The sequence below is a fragment of the Bos indicus x Bos taurus genome, chromosome 15 (assembly GCF_003369695.1).
Source record: "Bos indicus x Bos taurus breed Angus x Brahman F1 hybrid chromosome 15, Bos_hybrid_MaternalHap_v2.0, whole genome shotgun sequence".
NCBI classification, from domain to species: domain Eukaryota; kingdom Metazoa; phylum Chordata; class Mammalia; order Artiodactyla; family Bovidae; genus Bos; species Bos indicus x Bos taurus.
The window spans coordinates 33,832,608-33,849,337 of record NC_040090.1 but is presented as its reverse complement, the minus strand read 5'-3'; the positions used below and the strand labels follow the sequence as shown (position 1 = coordinate 33,849,337).

General features: G+C 35.4%; 2 pseudogenes; both read left to right on the top strand.

Moving 5' to 3' along the window:
- The first annotated feature begins 5,067 nt into the window (after window positions 1–5,067).
- LOC113904753 lies at window positions 5,068–6,024 on the top strand (annotated as a pseudogene).
- Window positions 6,025–15,448: 9,424 nt separating this feature from the next.
- On the top strand, window positions 15,449–16,446 carry LOC113904752 (annotated as a pseudogene).
- The last annotated feature ends 284 nt before the right edge of the window (window positions 16,447–16,730 follow it).

Sequence of the window (16,730 nt, the reverse complement as noted above, 5' to 3'; positions counted from 1 at the left end):
GTCCAAGCAGTAGTGGGACATCCCTGGGACAAAATAGACAACCAACCAACAAGGGGTGAGCTAGGTAACATTTATAACAAAAACAAGACAAGAATGGATGACAAAGGGGCTAGAAGAATTGTCATGCTTTGCAAGGTTGACCTTGAGTTTAGGAGAGAAGTATGGAAGAAAGTTTTGGTAGAAAGAATCATCTTAGATGATTTGTTGTTGTTTAGATGCTAAGTCGTGCCCAACTCTTTTGCCAGGCTCCTCTGTCCATGGGATTTCCCAGGCAAGAATACTGGAGTGGGTAGCTATTCCCTTCTCCAGGGGATCTTCCCCCCCAGGAATTGAACTTGTGTCTCCTGCATTACAGGCAAATTCTTTACCATCTGAGCCACCAGGGCACCATGTTGCCAAATTTTTCTTCTTGTATGAAAAGGGCTACACTCATGGAGCCACTTGACTTTGTAATTCTGTTTTGCTGCTTACTTCTGAATTATGGGAATGTATTTGCTCATTTTAACATTTAATGCATATGCACTATGACCCTGCTACTATGTTATTACCTGGAGATACTTTCAAAGCATCTATTATTTCACTTAGTTGTGTGTGAAAAGCTGCGTGATAGATTCTTTAAGATAAACACAAAGAATGAAAATTAAGGATTACTGGATCCTCATTAAATGACATATCCATGCTCAAATAATGATTCAATTTCATTTTTAATTAAAGCATGTAAACACATATTTGCTGTGTCGATGTTCATTCTTCTTAGTTCTTTTGTGTCTGTCTTAGCATCACATTTCCTGGTGCCAGCAAGATAACCTGGGGGCAGGGAGGTAAAGCACAGCAGAAGGGCACAGAAATTCCCCTGGGGTGTATTTATTCCCACTGAGTAAATTCTTATATCACCAAGTTTGCTTATAAAATTCTCCATTCTTAGCGGTAAATGGGTAGCTTTCATATACTCACCCCAAATAAGAGTAAAAGAAGTCTTTCCTCTTGTCTAAAGGCCAAGTCAAGCAGCTGCTTTCAGATCAGAAACAGTACTTGGTTGTGTGTACAATAAAATACATCTGATGAAATAAGGCTGAATAGTGAATGATTTAGCTTAAATAAAAGGAAGACTTTTTTCAGAAGTGAAAACAACAATTTATCTAGTCTTCTGGCATTGTTACTTCAACATCTTTCTTTACATGCCTTCTAATTTTCCACATCTTGAAAGGTAAGGCATTCCCCCACTTACCATGGTACCTGATCTCCAGGCCCTCGGAGCTCCTGGTTATTCTTACTTCCACTGTTTTGTTGATTTCTATGGCTCTTATATCTACTCAGAAATCCCAAACCCCATATAGATGTTTTGTTCTTATCTGTTTAGTTAATCATGACAAAAAAAAAAATGTGCTTCTTTTATGTGTGAATTTCATGACACATATAATAACAAAACCTCCAAATACAATCTTTAAATTATTGTACCTCAATTCTGATTTGAATTACATCTCATATTTGCTTTAATTCTTTATGTTACTAGTATCTCATTATTTTGGACTCTCTTTTCCTGTTTTTTTTTTTTTTTTCTTTCATATTGCTTTGTGGTCTATTACCTGAATTACCTTAGGATATTTTCTTCTTCATTCTACAGGGGTTTTAACAGCTTTGATATTGATGACTGAGGTGCTATTCTCTTTTTATTTTTATGCAATATTTTAAAGATTTTATACTAGCATTTTTTTTTCCTGTAGTGCAAAGAAAGATCTTTACACACCTTTCTACCCCCAATAAACTACTCATGCAACTTGCTTCTGGATGCTGTCTCACAAATTATGATCATGTAGAGTGCAGGTTCTGACCCATTTCCCAGTTTCTAGAACCTATAGTCCCACTAACACCCATGCTACCAACACTTCTAGCTCTTTGCCACTTTGGAAAGAGAGTCAATTAAAACCTACATTCCAAATTATGCTGTTGCCAAATTTTCTTCTGTTTTCACTTCTGCTGACAAAGATGTACTTTAGTGAATATTTCAAAATTCAACATGTCTCTACTAATGACACCCCTCACACCATCATCTTTGCCTGTTTTTCTTGAGATGAGATGTCTGGGGAAGAAAAATGCCCTAGGTCAACTTATGGTTAAATATCCTTTAAAAAAAGGTTATTTATTGGTTTGTTTTTTTGTTTTTTTTTTTTGATACAGACTCTGGATTCCTGAATGTAGTCTGTCAAAATGGCATTAAGTGCTGTCCTATGTTTTAACTCAATTCATGTCTATATTCCTTAGTTAGGAGCAGTTAATCACTTAAAAAAACTCTGGATGAAGACTATCTGTCTTTAACTTTCGTGTTTCTTTGGTCTATTTCTCTTCCCCTTTATGTTTTTTTGAAAACTTAATAGAAAATTGGGAGAAACTGGTTTCAGTTAGTACTGGCTAAAAATACTTTAAAATAGAAGTCTATTCTATTCTATTTTTAAAAACAATTTATTGAAATATAGTTGTTTTACAACATTGTGTTAGTTCCAGGTGTAGAGCAAAGTGATTCAGTTATACCTATATACATATATGTATGTGTGTGTGCATATATATATATATATATATATATGTATGTGTATTTTAATCCCAAGGTCTATTCTAAATCTTAGAAAACTCTGAAAGCAATATGCTATACAAATTAGAAAGAGTTTCAACATAGATAGATATTGGTGATCTACAGGTGGGAGGTGAGAGTACATTCAGATTTCTGAATTAGGCAACCTGATGTATTAAGTTACCATAGACCTATAGATTGACAATAAATGTATAGAACTGTTAATCAAATGGGAAGAAATAGAATATACAAGTTGTGGGAAATAATTCAGATGCCCTCATTTGGTGCTTGAGTTGACTTTGAGATACTTTAATGGAGAAATCCAAGAGTTAGGGAGATGGATCTAATATTTAAGAGATCTGTTGTTGTTGTCTAGTCGCTAAGTTGTGTCCGACTCTTTTTCAACCCCATGGACTGTATAGTCCACCAGGTTCCTCTGTCCATGGGATTTACCAGGCAAGAATACTGGAGTGAGTTGCCATTTCTTTCTCCAGGGAATATTTCTGACCCAGGAGTGGAACCCATGACCCTTGCATTGGCAGGCAGATTCTTTACCACTAAGTTACTAGGGAAGTGTTTAGGAGATTAACTTCAGATTAAATAAATATTTTAAAGTTGGAAAATAAATGAATAAAATAACATTATCAATGAGATGCCTATGGAATTGAAAGTATGTATAAATAGATAACAACATGTTGTAGAAATAGTCAAACTAAACTTTGACTACATTCATAAGTAAGTTATGTAGTTGATTTGATGATAAAATTGTGCAAAAATGGATATACTTAATGGAAATTGTCTTGTATGGCTTTCAAAGTAAAAACAGAAGTCTTAAATGAGCTCAAAATATATTTGGACAATAGGTTTATTTTTACAATAAATTTATGTCCACTATAGATTAATTTGAATTTATGTATCCCATATTATGCTTAAGAATTTCCTGTTTGCTAAATTGTTTGATAAATTGTTTCAATAATGTATCTACATGTCCTCCAAAACATACGCAATCCAGAAATACAGTTGCTTCCTCTATGAACCATAAAAATATTATATAGGAGATTTGAAAACATAGATTTCTCTAATATTGCCATATTTATTTGCCATATTTTTTAATTTATGCAAATATTTGCCATATTTATTAATAGAGAGTTATATTACTGTTGAAATATAAGTAATTATCATTATTATTATTATAATTATTATTTTCATTAGGAAGTATAGTATAGTTTTTAACAGCACAAGTTCTAAAGTCTTATTTTCTGATTCTCAGTGTGATCTCTTCCAAATTTTATGACCTTTAGTAATTTATAACAACTTCTGAACTTCTCTTTGTTTTATCTGTAATAAAAATATCTCTCTCAGGTTTATCATAGGTTCAAATGAAATAATCTTTGTAAAATACCTATAACATTATATAGAACACTGTCTAAGATTCACACAATATTGTACACCTGAACAACCCTATAAGAGATCAAAGACTAGATTAAGGACCAAGGAATACATGATACAAAAGAAGATTTTTCCCTATTGATTTTTAGCGCAACAAAGGCAGACTCTATAAAGGTAAACAAGGCAGTATTTTAATGTTACAAATTAAAAACAGTATCAAGCTGCAGATTCACAGGACCTGAAGCATCTTCCCTCTAGTTCACTTTAGTAAATAAATGTAATGAGGCAGGATAAACTGATGTTATCAGGGATAGAGTCTTAGGTATATGTGGAACCTGACAACGAGAGGTTTCCCTGCTAAGTTAAAATGACTTTTCACTTATAATCTGAGTTTAATAATTCTAAAATTCCAAGGCAAAATTAGTCAATTGTTTTCTTAGACCAAGTTCTGCTCATGGTTAAATAGAGTATTTCAGGAAGGCAAATAAAATATAAATCAATTACCAGAAACATACTGAATATCTACTATGAGCAATGAATTCTTTGAAGCAAAGATTAGCTAAAATTCACTCCTATTCTCATGTAGCAGAATTAAGATTAACTCCCATTCTCAAGTAGAAGTTTACAATCCAGTTGAAGAATAAAATATGTAATAAAAATATTGGTCAGAGTATAAGATAATAAGTGATAAACATCAAATATATTTAGCTAAGTAAATTGAAATTAAATTGAACTCAATATCTTATTTCAGTGATGAAATTCACAGACATAATATTGGTGTAAGAAGCAAGATGCAATTATAAATACTACATGATTCTATTATATCAAGCTCAAGAACAGAGAGAAGTAATTGTAGTACTAGAAGTCAGAACAATGGTTACTGCAGGAGAAGACATTGTTAAGGATGAAGCATTAGGAAGCCTTCTAGGTTGGTGGTAAGGATGTATCAGTTGATCATGGAAGTGGTTACATAGGTGTATATAGATGCCAGACTTAGCTGTACTCTGAAGTTTTGTGAACTTTACTAAATTTATAGTAAGCTTAAATTAAAAATAAATTTTGAATTTAGAAAGTCAAGATCAAACAAGAGAATTCCACTCCTGCATACATTAATGCCAATCCTCCATAACTCCACTTTGCCAACTTTCCTCTTGACTGGCATCCCTGGACTTGAATGGGCCCACACCTGGATCTCCGTCCCATTCTGCTGCCTTTATTTGACTGCCCTTTCTGGAAATACTTTGATCCTGTTCATAGTCCTCACTGAGCCAAGCCTCCACGAGCCCATGTACTACTTCCTGTCCATGTTGTCCACCACCGACATTGGCTTATGCAGCTCAACACTGGTGACAGTACTGGGAATCTTCTGGGTCAATGCCTGGGAAATCAGCTTCAGTGCTTGCTTCTCACAGATGTTCTTCATTCACCTCTTCACTTTCATGGAATCTTCGGTGCTCCTGGCTATGGCCTTTGACCATTTTGTGGCCATTTCTAACCCCCTGAGATATGCTACCATTCTAACGCACACGAGGATTGCACAGATTGGTCTAGCAGTCATCACCAGGGGGACAGTCATTCTGACACCACTAGTCCTGCTTCTTAAACGTCTATCATTCTGCCATAGTCATGTGCTCCATCACTCCTACTGCTTCCACCCTGATGTGATGAAGCTCTCGTGTTCAGATACAAAGATCAATAGTGTATTTGGACTAACTGCAATTATCTCTACTGCTGGGGTGGACTCTGTCTTTATCCTGTTTTCCTATGTCTTGATCATTTGCTCGGTTCTCAACATTGCATCCCCAGAGGAGAGGAAGAAGGCCTTCAGGCACCTGCATTTCTCATATCACTGTTGTGGCCATATTCTACATCCCTTTGACCAGCCTGTCTTTTGTTCACAGATTTAGAAAACACACTCCATCTTATGTGCCCACACTCATTGCTAATGTATACTTGCTCATCCCTCCTGAGGGATATAGATGATGAATCCCATCATCTATAGTGTAAAAACAAAGCCAATTCAAAAAGCTATGCTCAAACTTTTATATTTCAAGGGAACTCATCTTTAACAATTCTGCTATCACAAATATCTATTTCAAAGTTAGTGAAGATTTATCACAAATTGGAGTTTTCAGTTCAGTTCAGTTCAGTTCAGTCACTCAGTTGTGTCCAACTCTTTGCAACCCCATGAAGCACAGCACGCCAGGCATCCCTGTCCATCACCAACTCCCGGAGTTCACCCAAACTCATATGCATCGAGTCGGTGATGCCATCCAGCCATCCCATCCTCTGTTGTCCCCTTCTCCTCCTGCCCCCAATCCCTCCCAGCATCAGAGTCTTTCCCAATGAGTCAGCTCTTCGCATGAGGTGGCCAAAGTATTAGAGTTTCAGCCCCAGCATCAGTCTTTCCAATGAACACCCAGGACTGGTCTCCTTTAGGATGGACTGGTTGGATCTCCTTGCAATCCAAGGGACTCTCAAGAGTCTTCTCCAACACCACAGTTCAAAAGCATCAATTCTTTGGCACTCAGCTTTCTTCACAGTCCAACTGTCACATCCATATATGACCACTGGAAAAACCATAGCCTTGACCAGATGGACCTTTGTTGGCAAAGTAATGTCTCTGCTTTTGAATATGCTGTCTAGGTTGGTCATAACCTTCCTTCCAAGGAGTAAGCATCTTTTAATTTTATGGCTGCAATCACCATCTGCAGTGATTTTGGAGCCCCCAAAAATAAAGTCTGACACTGTTTCCACTGTTTCCTCATCTATTTCCCATGATGTGATGGGACCCGATGCCACAATCTTCATTTTCTGAATGTTGATCTTTAAGCCAACTTTTTCACTCTCCACTTTCACTTTCATCAAGAGGCTTTTGAGTTCCTCTTCACTTTCTGCCATAAAGGTGGTGTCATCTGCATATCTGAGGTTATTGATATTTCTCCTGGCAATCTTGATTCCAGCTTGTGCTTCTTCCAGCCCAGGGTTTCTCATGATGTACTCTGCATAGAAGTTAAATAAGCAGGGTGACAATTTACAGCCTTGACATACTCCTCTTCCTATTTGGGACCAGTCTGTTGTTCCATGTCCAGTTCTAACTGCTGCTTCCTGACCTGCGTACAGGTTTCTCAAGAGGCAAGTCAGGTGGTCTGGTATTTCCATCTCTTTCAGAATTTTCCACTAAACATATGTAATTTTATAGTCCAGTGGAACCAAATATTCCAATTCAGTTATCTCCATGATTTAGTTAATCCCATCTAAGGAAATCTTACCTTTTACACCACTAAATTATGAATTCAGAATCTCACTATCTCTCAGTTAGCCTAATTACAGATGACTAAACAAATTCCTTTCTCTAATCATATTTTTGCCCCAAAACACCCATCATTCATTTTGAGATAATTTTCCAAATAGCTGAATCAATTTGTATTAAAATTTAAAAACAAACCAACAAACATCTCTTTCATGGTTATTCATCATACACTAACTAAATGAAGAAGAAATTCCTGTCTGTGATGAATTCCTCCACAATTCTGGTTCAATTTTGCTATAAAGTTGAAAGTCCATCTTTTTATCTCTTCACATATTCTGCAATTCTAAGAAAATCAGTCTGCTAAATGCTCCATCATGTACATGAAACTTTCCTAATGGTGTGTTTTACTGTTGACTCCACTTCAATCCTGACACCTATAGCTCCAACTTGAAACTCTACTGATATCTCAAGACTCCTCATTAAATATCTTCTTCATTAAGTTTTTCATGATTTTTTCGGTGACATCTGATCTCTCCTTCCCATAATTTACCTTTTAAGTGCTTTATCTGTACACTTTTTGTCTTTAAAAGTTTTGACTATACATTTGTATATAATTATTATCCTTTCCACAAGACTATAAATTCCTTAAATGAAAAAAAAAATGCCTTGATTTTCTTTGAAACTTCTACACCACATAGCAAAACGTCTCTCACAGAGCAGACATAGTGATAGTTGTTGAGTTGGACTGAACATAATAGACTATCAAATTGTCCTTCTGAACAATTCCAGTGATAAGGTTTCAATTCAATGTTTGGCAAGTATAGCACAAGAAATCGCTCTTATAACTTATCCCAGTTTTTCTGCCTGTGTTATCTAGTAATTGATCAGTTCTGAATTTCTCAATCATATAGAGAAAGGGTTACTTTGGAACTTGAGATTGCACTCTCAGGAACTTATCCCAGTTTCCATAAAGCTCAATATGACTAAAAATAATTTAAGCCATTTTTAAAAAATTGAATGTGTTTTCCAGAACTGCTGCTATTAGGTAAGTTTGGAAATTTTTTCCAATGCCAGAGACAAAAACTTATGAACCATCTTCAAATGCTCACTTTCCTTTTGCTTCTGCATGCTATGAATCTGTATTTCTTGACTGTTCTAATACCAAAATATCTCTTTCATCTCCAACACTTAACTTTCTACACTAAATCTTGGCTTCCTTTTAAGTTTATAGACCTCTAACATTGTCCCTTTTCCTCCTGTTTGCTGTCAAGTAGTCAGAAAAAAGCTTTGAAAATGGCTTTTGAATTAAATTTTAGTTATACAAGAAATAATAATAAATATATTGCCACTAATAAAAGATGTTATAGAAAAAGCCAAAGTCCTCCTTGATATAGTCCCTCAAGTTCAATCATTCCACCTTCCCCATAGGTAACCACTGTATGAATTTTATTTTTATCCTTTGTTGTTTATGCATGTGTACTCATAAACTTAGAAGAAATAAATTTAAAGCAATTTTTTTCATTTGTATTTCAGACAGTATTTTCCTAGGGATGTTCTGCCTGTTATTTCAAGAACTACATAAAACCAAGTAGAGAAATTTGCCCTTGCCCAGAATTCCTCTCTCTCACTCTTCCTTCATATCTCCTATTCAACACATTCCTAGGGATTAGCTCAGTGTGGTTTCAAACCTCATTGTCTATTTCTGTATATGTTTGTAGTATCTATTTGGTAAATTAGCACTGAACTGCTACTTTGTATAGACATAGAAATGCTTTGAAATGCTCTCTCGAAGATTTATCTCCCCAGACTCAATTAAATACCCTCCGTCAATTATTCTAGCTCATTGCCAAGTAATGCCCTGGATTTGCTAGTCTTTTTTTTTTTTTTTAGTTTTTGAATGTTGAGTTTTTGTGTTTTTTTTTATTTTTTTATTTTATTTTTAAACTTTACAATATTGTATTAGTTTTGCCAAATATCGAAATTTGGATTTGCTAGTCTTATCGGTCCCACTCTACTTCACTCTCTCACTTCTTCACAGATGATGATAAGACAGTGGCACGCTATGCCATCTGAGATATCACCAGCTCAGAGTTTTGCAGCCACAAAAGTAGAACAAATAAAACTAAGGACATGGCCATCCCAAATTACATTCTTATTCATTTTCCAGTAGTACCATGCACCTAGTGTCTTTAATAAAACAGACTTTAGGATGGATATTGAGGCTATAAATGTGAACAAGATTAGCTTCTTACTTTAAGTGAGCTATTGCTTAGTAAGGAATATAATTTGCAAAGATGTAGTTGCATTAAAATGCTTATTATAGATGTTCCTGCTTTCCAGGAGACTTAGTAAAAGACATAAACATTGACTAACTCAATTTAAAAAGACCTTTAAATAGCAATTTTACTTTATTATAACCATGGTATGAAATCATAAACCATGATACAGAAGTCAATAGGAACAAGCAAAACAAAAATGATAGGAGCAAGTTAAAATGAGAAGTAATAATGTGGCATATTAATTGAATTAATAATTCAATGGGAATGTTGTATCCACTATATACAATTTTAACTGACATTCAAATTTTAAAGAAAATACCTCTTGTCTGTAATATATTCTCCAAGATTGTAATATAGGCTTGATACATATTGATGGATGGGCATCTTATTAAAAATACAGATCCCTGGTTCATCCACACAGTGGTTGCTAAGAAGAGCTATCAAGCCACAAAAGACATTGACGAACCTTAAATGGATACTATAAAGTGAAAGCAATCAATCTGAAAAGGCTACGTATTATATAATTTCAACTATATGACATTTTGGCAAAAGGTAAAACCATGGAGACAAGAACTTAGGGAGAGGGAAGGAGCAGAGAGAACTTTTAGGGCAATTAGATACTATGATGGTGAATACATGTCATTATACATTTGTCAAAATATGTACCATGAACCACACCAAGAATGAATCCTAATGTAAACTATGAACATTGAATGATAATGGTATGTCAGTGTTGGTTTATTGATTGCAACAAATATATCACTTTGGCGAGGGATGTTGAGGGTGGGGGAGGCTGTGCATGTGTTGGAATGGAATGTATATGGCGTTGTGTAATTTCCACTTAATTTTTAAAACTAATTGTTGAAACTTCTTTTCAGCTGTGCTGGATCTTTGGTGCTGTACGGGCTTTTCTGTAGTTGGAGCAAGCAGGGGCTACTCTCTAGTTGAGGTGCCTGGGCTTCTCACTGTGGTGGCTTCTCTTGTTGAGCGGCACAGTCTCTACATTGAGTGGGCTTCAGTAGTTGTGGTTCCTGGGCTCCAGAGCACAGACTCAGTAGTTGTGGTGCATGGGCTTAGTTGCTCTGCAGCTTGTGGGATCTTCCTGGACCACAGATGGAACCTCCATCTCCTGCATTGGTGGAAGGATTCTTTACCACCGAGCCACCATGGAGGTCCTTCACTTAATTTTAACATGAAACTAAAACTGCTCTAAAATAATCAAAATCTAGGGATTTCTCTGGCTCCAGTGGTTAAGACTTTGCCTTCCAATGCAGGGGATCTGTGCTTGATCCCTGGTCAGGGAGCTAAGCTGCCACCTGCCTCATGGACAGAAAACTAAAAACATAAAACAGAAGCAATGTTGCAACAAAGTCAATAAAGACTTCAAAAAATTTTTTTCTTAAGTCTACACAAATTCACCCTCCTTCAACCCCCCTCCAGAATATATTATTTTACCAGTTTTGGCTTAAGAATCTGTATATATAATAAGATTCCTCAGGTATATCTAAAAGTTAGCCAGTTTGGGGAGCCACTGAGACATAACAGGATACAACAGGGTGTTGTACAATATCTGTGGTATATTTGTTCTCTCCAAGCTAAATTTATTTGTTTTGATGTCTACCTGTGAAGGAAAATTTAAATCTTCCTCTATGTGAAATGTGTGCTATGTGATAAGTCGCTTAAGTCATGTCTGACTCTGTACAACCCTATAGACAGTAGCCAACCAGGCTCCTCCATCCTTGGGATTCTCCAGGCAAGAATACTGGAGCAGGTTGCCATGCCCTCCTCCAGGGGATCATACGACCTAGGGGTAAAACCCGAGTCTCCTGAGTATCCTGCATTCCAGGCTGATTCTTTACCACGGAGCCACTGGGGAAGCCCTGTCTGTGGAATAACTGGATCTAAAATCCTAGTATGCTCCTGCTAAGTCGCTTCAGTCGTGTCTGACTCTGTGTGACCCCATTGATGGCAGCCCACTAGGCTCCTCTGTCCCTGGGATCCTCCAGGCAAGAATACTGGAGTGGGTTGCCATTTCCTTCTCCAATGCATAAAAGTGAAAAGTGAAAGTGAAGTTGCTCAGTCATGCCCGACTCTTAGCGACCCTATGGACTGCAACCTACCAGGCTCCTCCATCCATGGGATTTTCCAGGCAAGAGTACTGGAGTGGGGTGCCATTGCCTTCTCTGAAAATCCTAGTATAGGAGGATGATATTTTTTCTTCTCCAAAACATGCATGGAAACTGTATTTACAGACTTTTCATGTTTATTCAATATTTTTTTGAACCTTCAGAACATTACATTTATTTATTTATTTTAAAATACTAGTTTATTTTTTATTTTTATTTTTTTCTTTTTTTTATTTTTTTTTACTTTACAATATTGTATTGGTTTTATATTTTCCTGTCATATAATTTCTATATGAACCATCGTAAGTCAAAAAGAAAACAACCTCAGCAATCATAGTACACTAAACACTGTGGGAGAGCAAGCCAATTTAGGCATGCAGAGTGACTCTGAAGAACAAAGGCGGCAAAACAAGCAAATACAACTGGCCAGAGAGATCCCTTAGGAATAGGGTTTTCTGATGGGTAAATGAGTCTCCTGAGAGTGGGTTCTTCATAGAGAACCTCTACTCTGGGAACTGAAGGAGATCACACAGCCCTGTCTCTTCCTCACCCTCTTCACTTGATGTAAGTACAAGGGCATCAGAGAGACATGGATGTGTATTAATGTTGGAAGGTTTATGTGGACTCATTTTGCTGTAAGAGATTTGGCTTCTTCAGGGGAAGTATTTTTAAGAGGAAATTATAATAGCCATGCAAACGAAAGATGTTGTAGAATTGCCTTTGATTTAAGAATTTACCATACGATGTGCTCCTGAAACTATCACAACATTGTTAATCGGCTATATTCCGTTACCGTTACAAAAAATGCTATTTTATTGTTTTCATGCAGCTTAGAAATAAAGAACAGATATTCTTTCCAATGTACTGAATCTCCATTCTAAAAAACTTATAAACAATGAAATTCTGAAAATCAAAAAGTAATCCAAGTTATGTGGTCAATTTGAAAACTGACTAGGAGTCCTTAGAAAAGATATCTAAAATATATTATTCATGGTACTGAACATGGAGAATTCAAATAGCCCAAAGAGCTGAATTTCAGTCATCAATATATAATTCTGCCATGAAAAGTGAGATTTGATTTCTTTAAGTGAAAATATTGACTATGGGATATCTGGAGTCATATGCTCAAATCCTAGTGTTGAACTTCAAAGAGATAAATAATTTATCCAAAACTAATAGTGATTTATTAGTAGTAGAGCATGAAAGTTTCATTAGTATGTTCCTTGTAACAATATTGTTCCATTCAGAATAACAGACTATAATACTCTTCAAGAGATCAAGATATTCAAGCCAGACTGATATCAAAGAGATGCATTTGAAGTCACTTAACTTAGGTTAAATATGCCAGCAGTGACTATGGAAATGAATAGGACTAATTTTTAGTATTTTAGCTCAAATCTATGATTCCAGCAGGTCTCATTATACAATGTTAATCTTACCAGTCATCTTAATAATTTAGCATGTGAGCAAATAATGCTTTTTCATCTCCCTTGAATGTTGATAAGGAAATAAGTTTTAAGTAGAACAATAGAAATCAGAACACACACCAAAAAAGCTATAAAAGTACCAAGTGCTTGAAATGCTAATGTCTATGCATTTACACAATTAGTTAGAGACAAAGAAAGATGACAGCATATGGCTGTTGAAGAAAAAAATCACATGAATAATTGACATTTTAGTAATCCGCATATATATGTAACATAAAAGTTTATTTATTTAATGTTATTCTACCAATTTTACCACCATCGAGAAGCATTGGTATGTACCATGGTGGACTTTAACAAATTTTGAATATACCAAGATGGAATTCAAGGCCTAGCTTTTCCATTGTATGAAATATTATAAAATTTATTTCTCTAATTTTTACTTTCCTGGATGAAAAGTCTGAGTCTTAAAAACAATATGATTTTCAAATTAAATAAGATTCTTCACTTAAAGAGCTAAATAACAGGCCTGACATACTGTGGAATTCTATGAATGATAGGTCTTAACTTCCTTTCAAAATAACTCTTAACTATTAACATCTCCAGTTTACCAATATTATCAAGAATATTCTGTCCCCTGATTTCAAAATTTTTGCATATTAATTTTTCATGATGCCAGAAAGCTGAGTGAGAAATTGATTTAATTTTACTTAATACACCTTTCCATTAAATAATTTAAAATTAATAGAATATTAATCAGTTTATATCATGACAGTAGCCATTCCATAATCAATAAAACATGCACTTGAATTTTTCTGTATGTGGATCCCTTTTAGAATCTCTCATATATTTAAGATACTAAATAGTGTCCATAACCATGTATCAGTGAAGTCTTTTTAAATTGCAACAGCATAGAATAAGAAAACAATCACGGAGATGACTAATTCAATCACCTTAATATATTAACATCAAATGACAAGACCAAAGACATGGCTATTCTGAACAAAAACTGAGCAGCCTTAGATGTAAGATATGTTAGGATCTCAGTAGCCTGTAAGAATAGGAATAAAATTTGAGACTGGATAGCAGTAATAGCTGGGGATTAAAAATAAAAGTAGTCACAAGAGGCATCTCAAACTAAGAGTTGGAGCCAAATTGTTTTAATCACTAAAGAAGTAAAATCATGTAGGCATAACACAGCTATAGGAGTATATTCTCCAAATTAAGTGGTTTGAGAATCATGTTTCCAATATTCATGAGTGACCAATGGAAATCCAGTCAATGACTGGGACTATGAGGAAGTCATCCAATCTTCAAGAGGCAAAGAGAAGAAAATTAAGAATATATACAGCACCACCAGATGGGCTTAGTGAGGATCTTAGCAAGAGTTTGCAGTACATAAGGGGACTAGATCAGAGTTAAGTCAATATGAGAAAGGAAAAAAAAAAAAAAAAACATTCAGGACATAACTTACATAACAAAGTAATCTACTGGTGGAACTGGAAGTTCAAATATGTTATTACTTTGAGGAAGCCAGGCTCTGTAAGGGTATTGTTCTGAGACTGTAGGCAAGTAAAGGGTAGCAATAATTGCAATAAGACTAGGCTGAAGAGGGAGTATCTAATATCAGGTATCTGCACACCTTACTCTTAACCCTGAAATTTAATACAGTTGCCTCTGAAAGGAGTAATTGCTAAATGCAGTATCACAGAGAATTATCTTTACCAGTTATGTTTCAACACAACTACAATGACAACAGACATAAAAGGAAAAAAATCAAGATCAGAAAGGTAACTCTAGATTAGAAACCACCCAATCAAGGCAGGGATAAGATCCATTGACCAAGAAATAATAAATAGGATATTTCAACATGTATAAAAGTATTTCCTTAAAAAAATTGCTTCCCAGAAAGACTATATATTTTTAAATGTATGATAAAGTTTTACAAGAATGCACTAGAATTAATACAAATATTCTAGCATATGATTTATTTTTATTAAGTAATACATCTTTCTTTTGTAATCTATTATTACTTTGAGGTCTCCATTAACTTCTTGGTATTTTCAGATTATCTTGATCCAATTCTCCTTTATGAGGGGAGTACAAAGAAAGGAGGAAAAAACACTTAGGATCAAAGTGGAAAATGACAAAAAGTACTCTTGAGATATTATTTAAAATGCCCTCTTCTCTATTACAAATCAGGAGACAAGGATTATGGAGGAGAAGTTCAGCACAGCAAAGAAAGACTAAAAACTAGGGAGCAAAGAAGTGGAGATAAGGTCCAGAGGAAAATCTCCAATTTGATTTATATAACTTCAGTTAATAAAAATCATAATGAATTTACTGAATGGTGTTTTCATTTATCATTATAGGATGTTTTATTTCAACACTATTATTCATCCATCGTATAAATGTCACCTTTTCCTAACATTGCTTCCTCTCCTCTGATCTTTTTACTGACGGGAGTTCCAGGACTAGAAGCTGCCCATGCCTGGTTTTCCATTCTTTTTTTGCTGTCTCTGCATAACTGCCTTACCTGGGAATGATGTAATTCTATTTGTCATCATCTCTGAGTCAAGTCTCCCACCGACCTGGGACTGTGTATTTCAACACTAGTCACCATGCTGGGCATATTCTGGTTCAACGCAAGACAGATCAGTTTCAATGCCTGCATTGCCCAGACATTCTTCTTTCAACTTTTACTGTCATGGAGCCTTCAACGCTCCAGGCAATGGCCTTTGATCGCTTCGTTGCTATTTGTAACCCACTGAGATATGCTGCTATTCTGATTGATTCCAGAATTATCAAATTATCAAAGTATGGTTTGCCATCCTAGTCAGAGGCACAGTGATCCTAATGCCTATGGCCCTACTTCTTAAATATCTATCCTTCTTAAAATCCATGTGCTCCATTATTCTTATTGCTTCCATCCTGATATAATCCAGCTCTCATGTTCTGATAATAAGATCAACGGTATTTAAGGACTTACTGTCCTCATAGTTACTGCAGGAGTGGACTCCATCTTTATTTTTCTCTCCTATGTCTTGATTATTAAGGCTAAGCTGAGCATTACTTCCCCAGAGAAGCATAAGGCCTTTAAGACATGTATCTACCTCATAGGGGCCGTTGCCATCTTCTACATCCCTTGCATTAGCTTGTCCTTTGTCCATAGATTTGGGGAAAAGGCACCTCCTTATGCACACACTCTTATGGCCAATGTGTATTGCTTATTCCACCAGTGATGAATCCCATTATCTACAGTGTGAAAACCAAACAGATCATTAGGACCATTAAAAAAGTCCATTTTCCCAAGGGATTTGAGTTTGACTCTAACAACTCTGCAATAAAAGCTGCTCCTTAGCTATGACTTCTAAAACCTGGTTTACTTAATATCATCTCTTCTATCTGTAACTCGAAAGCAAAAAAAGTAGAAGGTTGGGTGGGTGGGGTTGGGATGTAGTTTGGTGGAAATTTACATTTTTTAGTGTTTAAATTTTATTTATTTATTTATTTTAATTGAAATATAGTTGTACAATATTATAAAAGTTACAGGTGTATGATACAGTGATTTACAATTTTTAAAGCTTATACTCCATTTATTGTTGTTATAAAATATTTACTATTTCCCCATGTTGCACAGTATATTCTTGTAGCTTATTTCATATATACTAGCTTGTACCTTTTACTCCCCTA